Source organism: Schistocerca serialis, chromosome 9, assembly GCF_023864345.2.
Source record: "Schistocerca serialis cubense isolate TAMUIC-IGC-003099 chromosome 9, iqSchSeri2.2, whole genome shotgun sequence".
Lineage (NCBI taxonomy): Eukaryota > Metazoa > Arthropoda > Insecta > Orthoptera > Acrididae > Schistocerca > Schistocerca serialis.
In genome coordinates, this window is record NC_064646.1 from 428,593,726 (window position 1) to 428,610,110 (window position 16,385).

A 16,385-nucleotide genomic window follows, 5' to 3' on the forward strand; every position below is an offset into this window, starting at 1 on the left:
GAGGGAAGGGGAAGGAGAGGGAGCCCAAGAGAGGAGGGGAAGGGAAGAGGATCGTCAATGTTGGAAGGGAGCATAAATATTGAGATGAAGTACATCATCCAGGATGGGCAGTCAGAAGTTCCTTTGTGAGAGGAGATGGAAGGTGTGCAGAGAGTGGAGGACATGTCACTAAAGCAGCAGCAGGCAGGGAGAGGAGAGGAATGGAAACACCAGGAGGTGAGGAGGACTGAGGCAGTGGTAAGTGTACAGGATACAGATGTGTTCAAGGAGAAGGAGGAGATTTGGGAAAGGAATGAGGTCATAGTAGCTCTTCTTGGGGGATGGGAGATGTACATGGAAAGTGAGGCAGAGTGCATTGTATTCAAGGATTTGGAAGGCTTTATAGAATTTAGGAGGGGAGGAACTCTGTGGAACACTGGCACAACAAGGATTTGTAGGTCTGGAGGAAGGGTGCAATCCTCATGTCCAGCCGGACCGGAGTTTCAGGATGCGGAGTCTACTATGAGCTTTGTGTTGGATGGTAAGGAGATGGGGAGTCCAGGTGACAATCGAGGGTGAGCCCTAGGTATTTCAAAGTGGGGGTAAGTTGGATAGGGCAGTCATAGATGGTGAGGTAGAAATAATTGAGCCGGAAGGAGCAGGCGGTATGTCTTATAATGATTCCCTGGGTTTTGGAAGGATTGATATGAAGGAGCCACCGGTTGCTCCAAGCGGTAAACTGGTTTAGGTGGGTTTGGAGGGAGCATTGGGGTAGGTTTGGGGGCAAGGAGGACGGTATCATCAGCATATTGAAGGAGATAGACATGTGGGGGTGGTTTGGGCATATCAGTGGTGCACAGGAGATATAGGAGAGGAGAAAGGACGAAGCCCTGGGGCACACCTGCAATAGGGTACAAGGTACAGGAATTGGTATTATGAATGGTGACACAGAAAGGACGGCAGAAAATGAAGGAGACGAATGAAGCTGATAGGAAGGGTTTAGGTCTGGAGCTTGAAAAGGAGCATGGAATGCCACACAAAGTCATAGGCGTTCTGGAGGTCAAGGGAAACAAAAATAGCGGAGTGACGCGAGTTAAGTTGCAGGGAGGGGAGATGGGTGAGATTAAGGAGCTGGTTGTCGGTGGAGAAGGAGGGATGGAAACCACTCTGAGTAAGAGGAAGGAAGTGGTGTTGAGTTAGATGGTGATGGATGCGACGGGAGAGGACGGACTCGAAGACCTGCAGTGGACAATGCCTCAACCTGTTTTTAAGGCTTAAAGAGACAGCTGTGCGACGAGTAGCCACTTTTGCCTTCCGCCTAGAGATTCACGATCCTGTCACTGTTCGACACTGACGTTCAGGTGGTAGTGATGATGACAATGTACAGGAAGCCGGGGGTCCCTGCAGCAGCGTCGCCGGCCCACCTGCCTGGCTGGCCAGGGGGCGCCACCGCCGCGGCTGCCGCACTCACCGGAGAAGCCAGCCGACCGGCGAGCCGAGTCCAGTCCGCGCGCCGCCGTCAAAGCGCGCAGTCACACCGCGTTCCAACGGCCAGTCGCGGGTTAACAGCTAGTCGGCAGCCGGCCGCAGGAGTGTGCAGTACAGCAGCGTCTTCTCCAGTCGCCGGGCACCGGGCACCCAGGTGAGTCACTGCCGCTGCTGCGATATGACACAGCCCCGGCTAAACACCCGCTACACGCGTCACCAGTGGCTCAAAATTATGTCTTACACCACTCTTGTATCCTTTAACATCCACAACTACACGCTGCAAACCACGGTCGAGTGGACGGCAGTGGGTACTTACCAACGTATCACATGTTAGCGTCTCTCCCGTTCCAGTTGCAAATGGAGCGGGAGAAGAACGATAGCTTCAATGTGTCCGTGCGCTATACAGTTATTTTTGTCTATAAATGACGATCATTACCACTAGTCAATATAAATGAGAGGTACCATGTTCGCCGTCTAAGGTGGATCAGCAATTAATGGAACATGTCAAGCTAACGCAAACAGTTGTGCTTCTGAACATTTTACTGTATATTGTGATTTTTATGACTTAACAGTCATCTGTGAGCGCTACATATATGGACATGGCCATGTACACAAAGCGCTTTCTGAATGTAAATGTACCTTTGTACAACTTCCTACATTTTATCCACTAAGATAACAACTAGGCATGAGGTTCCAACTCAAAATGATCACGTTATTCAACTAAAATTTTAAAGACCTGAAGGTGACAGCAAAGGCTGTCGAAACTTGTTGAAAATAAAGAAATATTTATGCGGACTTAACTTTAGAAAGTTTTTTACCAAGTAAAACAGATCGCCCCTTCTCATTTCTCAGCATGAGAAAATTAATCTAGTCAGTACAATTGTCCGGCTTGATCGCTATTTATATTTATATCTTTTTAAATATTACATCTCAATGCGTTTCGGCCACAGCCATAATCAGAATCTGTCAGGTAAACAGAGCAAATGAGAAGTAATATTTCTGCAATAATTATAAAAATATGTTGTATAGAAACAAAAGGTAGACATACCATATTTAAAAAACTGGATACATTGTATCTCGTCAATTCACATATACACATGTACCACGACTAGTTCTGTTCACTTAGGCAGCCTACTTCAAACAACAATCTGTGGCCGTTAAGTGGCATTAACTACAATCAGATTTGTCAGTGTTAAATTCCAATTAACGTCTACAAATTAAGCATGCAGTAATTTGATGAAAAATCTGTAAATATATACGAAACGCTTTTGTGTGTACGTGCTGACAGACTTTTTTCTATTACCACCCATTTGCGACTGTGGTCGTAGATAGCCCTTGGTCTCACGCTGTTACTAGGCGAGGTTGATCGCGGTGCGTGGCAATGAATGAAATATGGATCAGTGAATACTCTTAGGAGAAGTACACACTTGTGGCTTATGAACTTTATCGTACGTGTGAAAATGCGTTTATCGTTTCATTTGTCCGACATTATACGGTCCTCGCACGGTTTCGTCATTCAGATTTCAATAACGACATGGAATGTCAAATAGATCATTTTTTTAATCTCTCAGTGTCTTTTCGTCAATCACACTTTACCGACGATCAACAGAGACACATAGACTCGAAGATAAACATACTCGTAACTAACAAAAGAATAATCGAACACTGCAGTTATTTCGGATAAACATTTCGCTTATTCTTCGTGAGTATAATCCTTTTCATAATTTAGCGCGTTTTCGTCAATCACTTCGCTGATGCTTAATGAAATAAAGTAACTTCTGTTCCTTTACAACTTCATTTAAATATAATTATGTTAAGATAATCACTCGCCGCATGGTGTTATCTGTGGCTAAATATGTCTGCATAACGTAATGTTAATGCCAGTAAGGGCGGAGTAAGGTTAGGATAGTATAAGCGAATATTTTAACTAATGCGGTAAAGTCCAAAAGTCATAGAGAATATAGCTTTTTCTGAACTAAGTGTTCCACATCGCGCATTATATTAAGATATCTGCTAACCACTTCCACTCACCACATTATGGATGAAACACATTGAAGACTCTATCACCATTACATTGAACTGTGAATAAAACAGTAAAAACATTTTCACATGTATGGTAAGGAACGTAAGTCATGTATTATTTAGGTTACCTAAGACCATTTATCGCTTCATATTTCGCGGATTTTTGCGCTGCACAATCCACCCGCTGCCACCAAACTACCTTACTAACGCATTCATAATATACTTTATGAGATATACGTCTGTATGGATCTCATATCTAGAATCGTACTTATGCCTTGTCCGATGCCATATATACGGGCAACGCGGGGTTTCTCATCTAGTTATTTATAAAAATAATGAACAGCGCTTGTCACGTAAAAAATTCAAATTAACGTCACATATTAAATCGGTGGTGCACATGCCCACTGCAGTGGAGAGCTGTTAATGTCACTTCTTGGCCATTTTCAGTTAGTCCTGAGTTTCCAGAAGCGCACAGGACACAGCACCAGTAGGGAGTGTACACTGAGACTGGTCTGCGTGCTTTTGCAGCCTGAGGTCGGACTAAAAAAGCCACAGAAGCGACCATTAACATGTGCGCATGTGCACCACTGGGTTAAGCATACAGCCATTTCATAAATCAGTGAAAACTAAAATGGACAATTGTGTTAATAAACCATTTTAAGGTATGACTATAGGGCTTATGGACATGATTTTAAATTTTAGCGACTCAGTTTCAATTTCTTATTTGCACAGATTAATTTTATGATACGATTGTATGTTTAATTTGTAGATCTTAATTGAAATTTAACCTTGACAAGTCCTATTGTATTTAACCCACCTAATGGACACAGATTGTTACTTAAGGTAGGCTGCTTCACTGAACTATTCATGGTATAAGTGTACATTTGAAATGACGAGACACAGTGTATCGAGCTTGTTAAATGTGGTATGTCTTCTTATTGTCTCGCGGTTGCTACGGGAGCGATTCTTAAAATAAATGGTTCAAACGGCTTTGAACATTATGGGACTTAACTGCTGAGGTCATCAGTCCCCTAGAACTTAGAACTACTTAAACCTAACTAACCTAAGGACATCACACAGATCCATTCCCGAGGCAGGATTCGAACCTGAGACTGTAGCAGCAGCGCGGTTCCGGTATGAAGCGCCTAGAACCGCTCGGACACGACGGCCGGCTCATGTACTTTGATCTGTCACTCAGCCTATCCTCATAGATTTGTTGCACCCAGGTATTTGTGTGAGCTGATTAATAATTGTGACTCACTGACGTTTTTTTATTTTGTGACGCCGTTTCCAAGTTGCCTTTTTCCCAAAACATGCGTTTGTGTTTTAACGAAAAAAAAATCATTTTGCTGATGTGTGATTTATGATGTGGTTGTGTGCCACGGATGGTACAAGCGCAAGGGACTGTAATTTTCGCAGAATCCTTATCCTTATCGTCCGGTCGACTTGAAAAGGAGCGCAGTCCCTGACCCAGTAGTCTGAAACGTATTGCATTTGAGCCTAGTATGTGTTTCCTTAACAGACGTATCGCCCGTTCACAGAATTTAATTGAAAAGAAATATATGTTTCACATCTCTTCCTAAGAGCGCTATCACCGAGAGATAAGGAGCAGTGCTGAGACACAGGGCTCGGATTTGCAAAAACGGCGGTTCGAATCTCCGGTTGATCATTCACATACAGATTTTCCGCGGTTGCTCTAAATCGCTTAGATAGATGCGCCGATTGTTTCTTTGAAATAGACACGGGCGATTTCTTTCCCTATTCTTCCACAACCCGATATAGCGCTCCACCCATGACGATTTTGTTAGTCGTCGACGGGACGTTCGACCTTCATGAGCTGTCCTTTCTGTTTTGCAAAAAAGAGTGTTTTTACTTTAACAAAACATATGTATTACTCGCACGTATGACCGCGAATGTGGCTGTCTATCCCGGATGCACAGTTTTGTGTCTGTTTGTCATCTGCTATCAACTAAGTCTCTTGTCCCGTTAAAGCAATCTGTGGGAATTGTCATTTTCACAGATTGCTTTAACGGGACATGACAATTTCCATACCTGTATGTACTAGTTAGCAACATAACACACATTTCACAGCAACAATGAAATGATGTAAATTTGGCAGTGGTGTCAGAATACTGAAACATAGCTGGGGACAATTAAAATAAAAAATTGTTTTCATCCCAAGGCTGCACACTCAATTGTCAAGCAAGCTCGTACACAAGTAGTGAGTTCCAAAGCACCGCACGACGAATATTTTTGAACCACGGGCTCGCAATGAAGTGCTGGCCGGCAGTTCCAAAAGTTCAGGTTCAACAGCTTTGTTAATCGTATGAACTATTTCTTTCAATTAATGTGGCTTCCGCCTCTGATCCCGGCCTGTGTACGACAAAAACTTTAATCGCGTCGGCGTTCGGACTCTACTACTGTTTAGGTGCGCTGGCTATCATGTTGGCAGAGGGAAAGGGCATACGACCTCAAGTAGAACCATACCTGGTGCATAGTGTACCGCTCAGAGCAACTATCGGATTGCCGGCAGGTGTACTCATGTTCTTGGAAACTCGCTTCGTCTACTGAAAAGCGCAGTATTCCCAAGGTCGTCCTCACACGGGACGGGGTTGACGTGGACATGGAGGCAGACGGGACATCCGACCTCGGCACACGGGACGAGCAGGTCAACGAGATTCTTTCTTTTATACAAACATCAAAAAAAGTTTTGCATCACCACAGTTCCCAGGACTCCTGAAGACAGACGTTGACTGTGGATATTGTATCACAGACACAGTCCCTTTGACTGTTCAGAGATGTCACTAAACCCGCCCATTGCCACGAGGCAATGAACAGCGCCCATTAGACGGAGGGGGTCCGACAGCCGATCAGTTCCAGTCATTCCACCAGGAAGGAGGTACACGGCTTTGTAGTTCAACCATGCCTAGACGGTCAATATCGCGGTTGGATCACGTCCGCATTGTTACTTTGTGCCAGGAAGGACTCTCAACAAGGGAAGTGTCCAGGCATCTGGAGTGAACCAAAGCGATGTTGTTCGGACACGGAGGAGATACAGAGAGACAGCAACTGTCAATGACATGCCTCGCTCAAGCTGCCCAAGGGCTATTACTGCAGTGGATGACCACTACCTATGGATTATGGCTCGGAGGAACCCTGACAGCAACGCCACCATGTTGAATAATGCTTTTCGTACAGGCACAGGACGTCGTGTTACGACTCAAACTGTGCGCCATAGGCTGCATAATGCGCTACTTCACTCCTGACATCCATTGCGAGGTCCATCTTTGCAACCATGACACCATCCATTGTAGTACAGATGGGCCCAACAACATGCCGAATGGACCGCTCAGATTTGGCATCACGTTCTCTTCACCGATGAGGGTCGCATATGCCTTCAACCAACCAATCGTGTTAGGAGGCAACCCGGTCTGTCTGAACGCCTTATACAGTGTCCAGAGAGTGCAACAAGGTAGAGGTTCCCTGCTGTTTTGGGGTGGCATTATGTGAGGCCGACGTACGCCGCTGGTGGTCGTGGAAGGCGCCGTAACGGCTGCACAATACTTGAATGCCATCCTCCGACCGATAGTGCAACCATATCGGCAGCATATTGGCGAGGTATTCGTCTACATGGACGACAATTCGCGCCACCATCGTGCACATCTTGTGAATGACTTCCTTCAGCATAACGACATCGCTCGACTAGAGTGGCCAGCATGTTCTCCAGACATGAACCCTATCGAACATGCCTGGGTTAGATTGAAAAGGGCTGTTTATGGACGATGAGTCGCACCAACCAGACTGAGGGATCTACTCCGAATCGCCTTTGAGGAGTGGGACAATCTGGACCAACAGTTCCTTATGAACTTCTGGATAGTATGCCACGACGAATCAATGCAAGAGGACGTGCTACTGGGTATTAGAGGTACCGGTGTGAACAACAGTCTGGACCACCACATCTGAAGGTCTAGCTGTATGGTGGTGCAACATGCAATGTGTGGTTTTCATGAGCTATAAAAGGATGGAAATGATGTTTATGTTGATCTCTATTCCAGTTTTCTGCACAGGTTCGGGAACTTTCGGAACCGAGAGTGTATTTTTTTGATGTGTGTATTTAACATGCAAATTGTACCAGAAGGATACGCTTTTATGTCGTAACATTGAAACATTATACTTTCGTAGCACACAAGTTATAACACTAAAAAAATCAGCTACAGGAAGTCATTACCTATCGATATGTGGTTTGCTGTCATTTTATTGTAAGACATCGTAGCTAAAACGACGCGTTTTCGAGAGATCCTCAATTTGCTGATGCCAAGAAACAGCTTAAATTCGTATCACATATTCTGTGAGAGAGAAAATCCGCCAAATACGATATTTGGAGGCATACAATACAGCAGCTCCTATGTTCTGCTTGTAACGCAAAATGATGTATCTTACTGGTCACATTCCTCTTCACGAGACAAGAACGTGCCAGGCCAGACTCCTTATTTCACGCTCCACGCTGTAGTGGAACGTGGAATTCCTCGCTGTGACGTCACCAGTTCCTCGTCCAAGTGCGTTTTCACATCCCGTGAGAGGACGGCTTAAGGATTAAGCTCTCCACCACCACAAGGCTGGTTTGAACCTTAGACAATAGATACATGTAGCCCGGGCACTGCCATATCTTTGGCGTGTTCTGTTTCAAACCAACAACTAACTCATGTGCCGGCTGGAATAATGCCGAGATTCTGGTACAAAGTATTATCCGAATGGGAGGCGTCAGTGCTAATTTGTCTCATTTACAGCTAAAATCAAGCATTGGCTTTAATAGATGAGCGATGTGTTGTCTCTGTGGCATATCTATGGACCTTTCTCCAACAAGTAGTCCCTGTTTTTAACTGTCTTTCCTTCCGTCGATTGGGGTTAACATTTTTCGTCTTCGTGTTCTACGGTTCTGACATGGGCACTTGTGACCTTAGTTGTTTTTGCGCCTCAAAACAAAACAAAACAAAACTCATACTGAGAAAAAGCAGAACACCTTGAATCACTGGAGATGTTCTACCACATTCACAGGACAGATACATTAGTATGTTCTGCAGAAATGATTAGCATCTGAGCCTTGTCGGCCCGCGAGTTCAAGCCCAACATCGGTATCAAGCCGCAACATCGCCTACCAGTAAAATGTGCCTGCGGCTCTCGTTGTCCCTATAAAACGAAATTAAAAGATCAGCAGAAGTACAGGACGCCTCGCAGACGTATATCCGAACCGCATCGTCAAATCAGTGAGTTTGAAAGAGGGCGCATTATTGGCATGAGGGAATGTGATGCATCCACTCAGGAAATGATTCTCACGTGGGACGAAGTGTTTGGGCAGTGCAAAGGGTGTGTGCAAATGGTTAACTGAAGGCCGTAGAACGTAGAACATGACGAGATGGGTCAGGTTGCCCCATGCAGACACCTCATCCTAATGGCATTGCAGGATCATCGGCTCTGCCGCAACAGTGGAATAGCGTAACACATCGTACACTATCAAGGGTGACACTCCGTCGCCGTTTATTATGGCATGGCTTACGTGCGCGTTGTCCACTTCTCCGCCTACCTTTGACGAATGTGCCGGCCGGAGTGGCCGAGCTGTGCTAGGCGCTTCAGTCTTGAACCGCGAGACCGCTACGGTCGCAGGTTCGAATCCTGCCTCGGGCATGAATGTGTGTGATGTCCTTAGGTTGGTTAGGTTTAAGTAGTTCTAAGTTCTAGGGGACTGATGACCTGAGAAGTTAATTCCCATAGTGCTCAGAGCCATTTGAACCATTTGATTTGAACGAATGTGCAGAAACATGCTAGACGGTGACGGTGTACGGAACAACATCACTGGGGACAGAAATGCCATCAGATAGCATCTTTGGACGAATGTAGGTTCTGCTTGTTTGAAAATGATGGCAACATTTTGGTTCGCTGCAGACAGGGCGAGCGGCATCACAATGACTGCATTCGGACAATACATGCAGCCCCGGCTCAAGGCCTTACGGTGTAGGGAGCTATTGGATACACCGACAAATCGCAGTTGGTGCGTGTCCAGGGCACTGCGAACAGTGTGACCTTAGGGCCTATGACATCATGCGACCCGTAGCAATACGCTTTCCGCCGAATACCCCAGAAGCCATTTTTCAGCAAGAGAATGCACGATAACACGTTGCTGCACGAACAGGTGCCTTCGTTGTGTCACAGGAAGTGTGTTGCCCTAGTCCGCCGGATCACCAGACATGTCGCCAGACGAAAATGTCTGGGATATGGTGAAATGACCAGTACAGCGCTGTGACCCAATGCCAATTATCACAGATGAACTTTGGAACCAGGCGAATGCAATTTGGGTGGCTTTTTCGCGCTTGGAACAAGTTATCAGAGCCCATGGCGGACCCTGTGCCTACTAGGCAACAGGTCACAAGCTAAACCGAGGTAACTGAAATCATATCTGTAGGGCATACTAATGTACAAGTCTCGTGAATATGAATATCCTATCTCTAGTCGTTCAAACTGTTCTAATTTTTCTGAACATGAGTCTATTATACGTATAGTACTACAATCAACGTAAGTTTAGCGAAATTTCGAATATTAATACGTTTTAGTGTTCAGCTAGATGAGGGTGGGAAAAGGATAATAGTAAAAAAAAGAAAGTTTGAAACGCTTATTTTCCCATGAAGATATCTTGCTTGCGTATTTCTCTGAATCTGTCGTTTCGTCGTTCTACCGTTAGGTGCTAAATGCGGAGGAAACTCAAAAGTTGACGGCACTGCGTTTGGCTTCAGTTCCTTTCCGATACCATACGCCTTAGTCTCAAAACAATCAGAGAAAAAAGTGTTGGCTGCTTAGTTTTGTGTGGCCGTTTGCCGTAAATTTCATCCTTTCCAAAGCAAGCATCCAAACATTCCTTCCCACTCCATCAGCGGAAAAATTGTTATCATGATTACGTAAAGGTTTATTTATTTATTCGTATGGCTAGGGCCCCCCGTCGGGCAGACCGTTCGCCGGGTGCCGCTCTTTCAATTTGACGCCACTTCGGCGACCTGCAGTCGATGAGGATGATAGGATGATGATGAGGAGAGCACCACACCCAGTCCCTGGGCGGAGAAAATTCCTCGAACCAGCCGGGAATCGAACCCTGGCCCAGAGGACTGACAATCCGTCACGCTGACCATTCAGCTATCGGGGGCAGACATTACCTAAAGGTAACTTACAATGATCATATGATGAACAGAAGAAAAAGAAATACCTTGCAATTAATATTTCATAAATTTCCGCACACCTTTTACAAAATAAATATATAATGCTCCTTATCATTACATTTTTTATATTTATACATAATCAGAATACCAACCATATCTCTTCCTTAATTAATTCGCTCCTTAGCTTCAAATTATAATTGATAGACTTGATCTCGAATAAGAGTCTGTTCGAAAGACTTTTAAAACAAATTTACTTATTGGTCAAAACATTTCTTCCTTTCACGTATTTTTCAGTGCAGCAAAATGCTGCACCAGATTTCACCATTGTAATCCAAAAACATTATTGAAAATACTACAACAAAGGAAAATCAACGCTCACATCATAAGAGGACTGAAGTGGAATCCACGACTCACGTGACTGAGCTGTTGGTTTTAATACAATGATGTCAAGCTTCGTGTACACTGAGGTAAAGAAAGTCATGGATGCGTCCTAATACCGTGTCGCACCTCCTTTCGTCCGGCTTAGTGCAGCAAGTCGACGTGGCATCGACTCAACAAGTCGTTGGAAGGCACCTACAGAAGTACTGAGCCTTGCTGCCCCATGTTTTTTAACCTCTAAAGTGCTTTTCTATATCAACAATTTTCATCACTATCAAAAGATACAAGAAAACCTACACTGCACTTGGTTTGCGACTGTGAAAAGACGTCTGTTCTCTTCACCAACACCAGCCATATAAATAAACACGTCTCCACCTGCAGATGATCGTATGAACCGTCGAAACACATAGTGAGAAAATAAACAAATGACTGACGCAGAAACTGTTTTATTTGAGAGTCTTTAACATTCACTCCACGACGAGGTAATGTGAGACGGATCGCAGGCTCTGACTGGACAAGGATAGGGTAGGAAAATGGTGTCCTTTACAAAGAAACCGTCCTGGCCTTTGCTTGAAACTGCGGAAAACCTAAATCTGAGCTGGGATTGGAATCGCCGTCCGCCGAAATTTGAGTTCTGTGTCTCAACCACTGAGCTGCCTCGCTCTGCGGAGAACCGATAGTTACCCGATGAGGTAAGTGTGTTCACCAAGTTATAGGATATAGTCTTCCCAAGCATTTTTTAGGGTGTTACCTCACCACCGGTAGACATGCTGAATAAAACCAGCCTTCAGCATAAATGAACGAAGAGGTCCAGGAAAAATCAGAAAGAAATTCCTATCCATGCTTCTTTATCTGTTCCTTGATTTTCCGTAATCAGTGCAGGTGACCATCGAGATAATTTATCCTAAACAATTATATCTTCATTCACTACTTGTTACAAAGATGAGTACTATACTGATTCTTGCTGTTAGCTCTAACACATGTCCTAACTACTAACGTCTTTTTCTTCGACATATTCCAGCAGCTATGGTTTGCTTCGCATAAATGCGAACTATCAACCGAAGTTGAAAACTAAGAATCGAAAAATCACTTAATTTCGTTCGTCATAATTCATGTTTTAGGAAAGCCTACGACTGTGTCATTAATAATTTAAATAAAGAAAAACTGCATCAGTTACTTATTTTTCTATGCTTAGCAAAACGCATTTCGAGCATTTCTTCTCATTTTTAAGAGCGTTTGTTTACATGATTATTTTTGGTGATGTTTGCAAGTGTGATTTCCGTCTCTTTAGCACTGTAGATGTCTTTTTAAGGTTATATTGCAATCGGAAATCGGACAAAATTCCTCTTGGACTGTTTGTATATGCTAGTGTTAGAAATAGATTTTTCTTTGTCTACTTACATGTATTGTGCTTCCTGTGTAATGGAATACGCACAATACCTGTAAGTAGACAAATAAAAATACCATTTCTAACACTAGCATATAAAAACACTTCAAGATTAATTTCGTCCGATTTTCCAATTGCAATATAATCTCAAAAAGACATCTACAGTGCAAAAGTGTCAGAAAAACACACATGCAAAATCACCAGAAATATGCATATAAACAAATGCACTTGAAAATGAGAAGAAATTCTCGAAACCCGGTGTGCTAAGTATGTTAAATAAGTACTGATGCAGTTTTTCATTATTTAAATCATAAACCACTTTACTGTAGCTTAAGAATTCCATTTCCTATTACGAGTGGAATACAACTCTTCAAGTGTACAAACCTCCTATATATAGCTACACCAAATGCTAGGTAGAAAATGTAGCAGTGAAAAAGAGTAAAGCATATGTTGCTTACAGGTCTGAGCGCACAACGCAAACGCCCTTCAACGTCTAAGACAAAGAGTGAGCGAGACTGGGTTTATTGATCGCTGCGAGCTGTAGACTGTGGTAGCCACCCTTCTGTCAATCCCTTTATCGAGTCACGGAGGGAGAACTTGCCACGTGTGTGCATAGAGTAACGAAATCTAAAGCTCTTAGTTATGGCGCTCCGAGCACTACTTGAAACGTAATTGGCCACGAACAAAGCCAATAGCTTCTGACAGGCTTTGGGTACTGTACTATAGAGTGTATGAGAAGTGATTGCTGTGGCGAGCAGCCTGTTCACATCAATGTTTACGCGTTCTAACATTGCATTGGTCAGTCATTCTAGACAACAACACGAGCTGTCCATAGAAGCAAAGAGGAGGTTTTGCGAAGATGACTATTCTGTATACACTACTGGCCATTAAAATTGCTACACAAAGAAGAAATGCAGATGATAAACGGGTATTCATTGGACAAATATGTTCTACTAGAACTGACATGTGATCACATTTTCACGCAATTTGGGTGCATAGATCCTGAGAAATCAGTACCCAGAACAACCACCTCTGGCCGTAATAACGGCCTCGATACGCCTGGGCGTGTACAGGTACAGCTGCCCATGTAGCTTCAACACGATACCACAGTTCATCAAGAGTAGTGACTGGCGTATTGTGACGAGCCAGTTGCTCGGCCACCATTGACCAGACGTTTCAATTGGTGAGAGATGTGGAGCATGTGCTGGCCAGGGCAGCAGTCGAACATTTTCTGGATCCACAAAGGCCCGTACAGGACCTCCAACATGCGGTCGTGCATTATCCTGCTGAAATGTGGGGTTTCGCAGGTATCGAATGATGGGTAGAGCCACGGGTCGTAACATATCTGAAATGTAACGTCCACTGTTCAAAGTGCCGTCAATGCGAACAAGAGGTGACAGAGACGTGTAACCAATGGCACCACATACCATCACGCCGGGTGATACGCCAGTATGGCGATGACGAATACACGCTTCCAATGTGCGTTCACCGCGATGTCACCAAACACGGATGCGACCATCATGATGCTGTAAACAGAACCTGGATTCATCCGAAAAAATGACGTTTTGTCATTCGTGCACCCAGGTTCGTCGTTGAGTACACCATCGCAGGCGCTACTGTCTGTAATGCAGCGTCAAGGGTAACCGCAGCCATGGTCTCCGAGCTGACAGTCCATGCTGCTGCAAACGTCGTCGAACTGTTCGTGCAGATGGTTGTTGTTTTGCAAACGTCCCCATTTGTTGACTCAGGGATCGAGACGTGGCTGCACGATCCGTTAAAGCCATGCGGATAAGATACCTGTCATCTCGACTGCTAGTGATACGAGGTCATTGGGATCCAGCACAGCGTTCCGTATTACCCTCCTAAACCCACCGATTCCATATTCTGCTAACAGTCATTGGATCTCGACCAACGCGAGCAGCAATGTCGCGATACGATAAACTGCAATCGCGATAGGCTACAATCCGACCTTTATCAAAGTCGGAAACGTGATGGTACGCATTTATCCTCCTTACACGAGGCATCACAACGTTTCACCAGGCAACGCCGGTCAACTGCCGTTTGTGTATGAGAAATCGGTTGGAAACTTTCCTCATGTCAGCACGTTGTAGGTGTCGGCACCGGCGCCAACCTTGTGTGAATGCTCTGAAAAGCTAAGCATTTGCATATCACAGCATCTTCTTCCTGTCGGCTAAATTTCGCGTCTGTAGCACGTCATCTTCGTCGTGTAGCAATTTTAATGGCCAGTAGTGTACATTCAGGAATTGATTTATGAGAATGATTTTAGAAGAGAGTTTGTGGCCGAAATGTGATTCCTTATTTGATGAGAAGGCAGAATAATGTATTACGTTCCACTTAATGGAATATCTTATGGGAATTTACGCTTTTACAGCCAGAATCGGCATCAGGAAAAATCTTCTGGGCATGAGACAGCATCAGTGTGTGAACCCTCGCTCTAACAAAGCAAGGGGCGAGTCAGGCCTGCATAAAATCGACGCGACAAATTAACAGCAGTTGGCTTGGTCACTGGTCAGGCCGAGGGTGTGGTTTTAGGCTGGCTCCTATGGCCCCTTAGGGGAGTGCCGCACTTGTTACCAATACTCACCGCATAAAAAAATGGAGCAAAAACAGTTAAAGCGTGATAAAACACGGAACGAAATTTACACGGTTCGCAAGATGTCGCACACGACATTACTCCCTTAAGAGATCCTGTATAGTCAGAGACTGGTAAGTTCGTCGCCAGTACCGTGTTTTTAGCAGACTGTGCGCAGGATGTATGATGGTGTGCTAAAAAGGAATGCCTCTGAATTTTTTATGTCAGAACTTTTAAAGCGTGTTAAATGAAACGAAACATTATAAACATTCTAAGTCTGTATTCTTAATGTCCACATCTTCATTTGTCAGAATAGTCATCCTTGCGACGAACATACACTCCTGGAAATTGAAATAAGAACACCGTGAATTCATTGTCCCAGGAAGGGGAAACTTTATTGACACATTCCTGGGGTCAGATACATCACATGATCACACTGACAGAACCACAGGCACATAGACACAGGCAACAGAGCATGCACAATGTCGGCACTAGTACAGTGTATATCCACCTTTCGCAGCAATGCAGGCTGCTATTCTCCCATGGAGACGATCGTAGAGATGCTGGATGTAGTCCTGTGGAACAGCTTGCCATGCCATTTCCACCTGGCGCCTCAGTTGGACCAGCGTTCGTGCTGGACGTGCAGACCGTGTGAGACGACGCTTCATCCAGTCCCAAACATGCTCAATGGGGGACAGATCCGGAGATCTTGCTGGCCAGGGTAGTTGACTTACACCTTCTAGAGCACGTTGGGTGGCACGGGATACATGCGGACGTGCATTGTCCTGTTGGAACAGCAAGTTCCCTTGCCGGTCTAGGAATGGTAGAACGGTGGGTTCGACGACGGTTTGGATGTACCGTGCACTATTCAGTGTCCCCTCGACGATCACCAGTGGTGTACGGCCAGTGTAGGAGATCGCTCCCCACACCATGATGCCGGGTTCCTGGTGTGTCCGCTGTGCCGTGCGTGTGATCATTACTTGTACAGCCCTCTCGCAGTGTCCGGAGCAAGTATGGTGGGTCTGACACACCGGTGTCAATGTGTTCTTTTTTCCATTTCCAGGAGTGTATTTCTCCCAACGTGAAACCTGTTCGTTGATACCGTCACCGTACAATGTTTGACTCTGTAGATTGAGCCACAAACTCACCTCTGTTTGCACCGCTTCATCACTATCAAAATGAAGTCCTCGAAAGAGTTCTTTAAGTTTTGGAAACAGATGAAAACCGGGTGGTGCCACGTCGGAACCGCATGGAGGATGATCGATGACAGAACCTAACGTTGTTGCAGATGTCGCAGCTCTCGTGGTCTGCCAAAGTCATGTTTAAGGAGAGGGTG

General features: G+C 44.9%; 1 protein-coding gene across 3 annotated transcripts in view; it reads left to right on the plus strand.

The window, feature by feature from the left end:
• Positions 1 to 1,484: 1,484 nt before the first annotated feature.
• LOC126418609 (uncharacterized) overlaps positions 1,485 to 16,385 on the plus strand; it is a 273,681-nt gene continuing 258,780 nt past the window's right edge. For all 3 annotated transcript variants that reach the window (XM_050085443.1, XM_050085442.1, XM_050085444.1), the window contains exon 1: positions 1,485 to 1,621. The gene's annotated coding sequence lies outside the window, so the exon portion shown is untranslated. The remainder of the gene's footprint in view (positions 1,622 to 16,385) is intronic.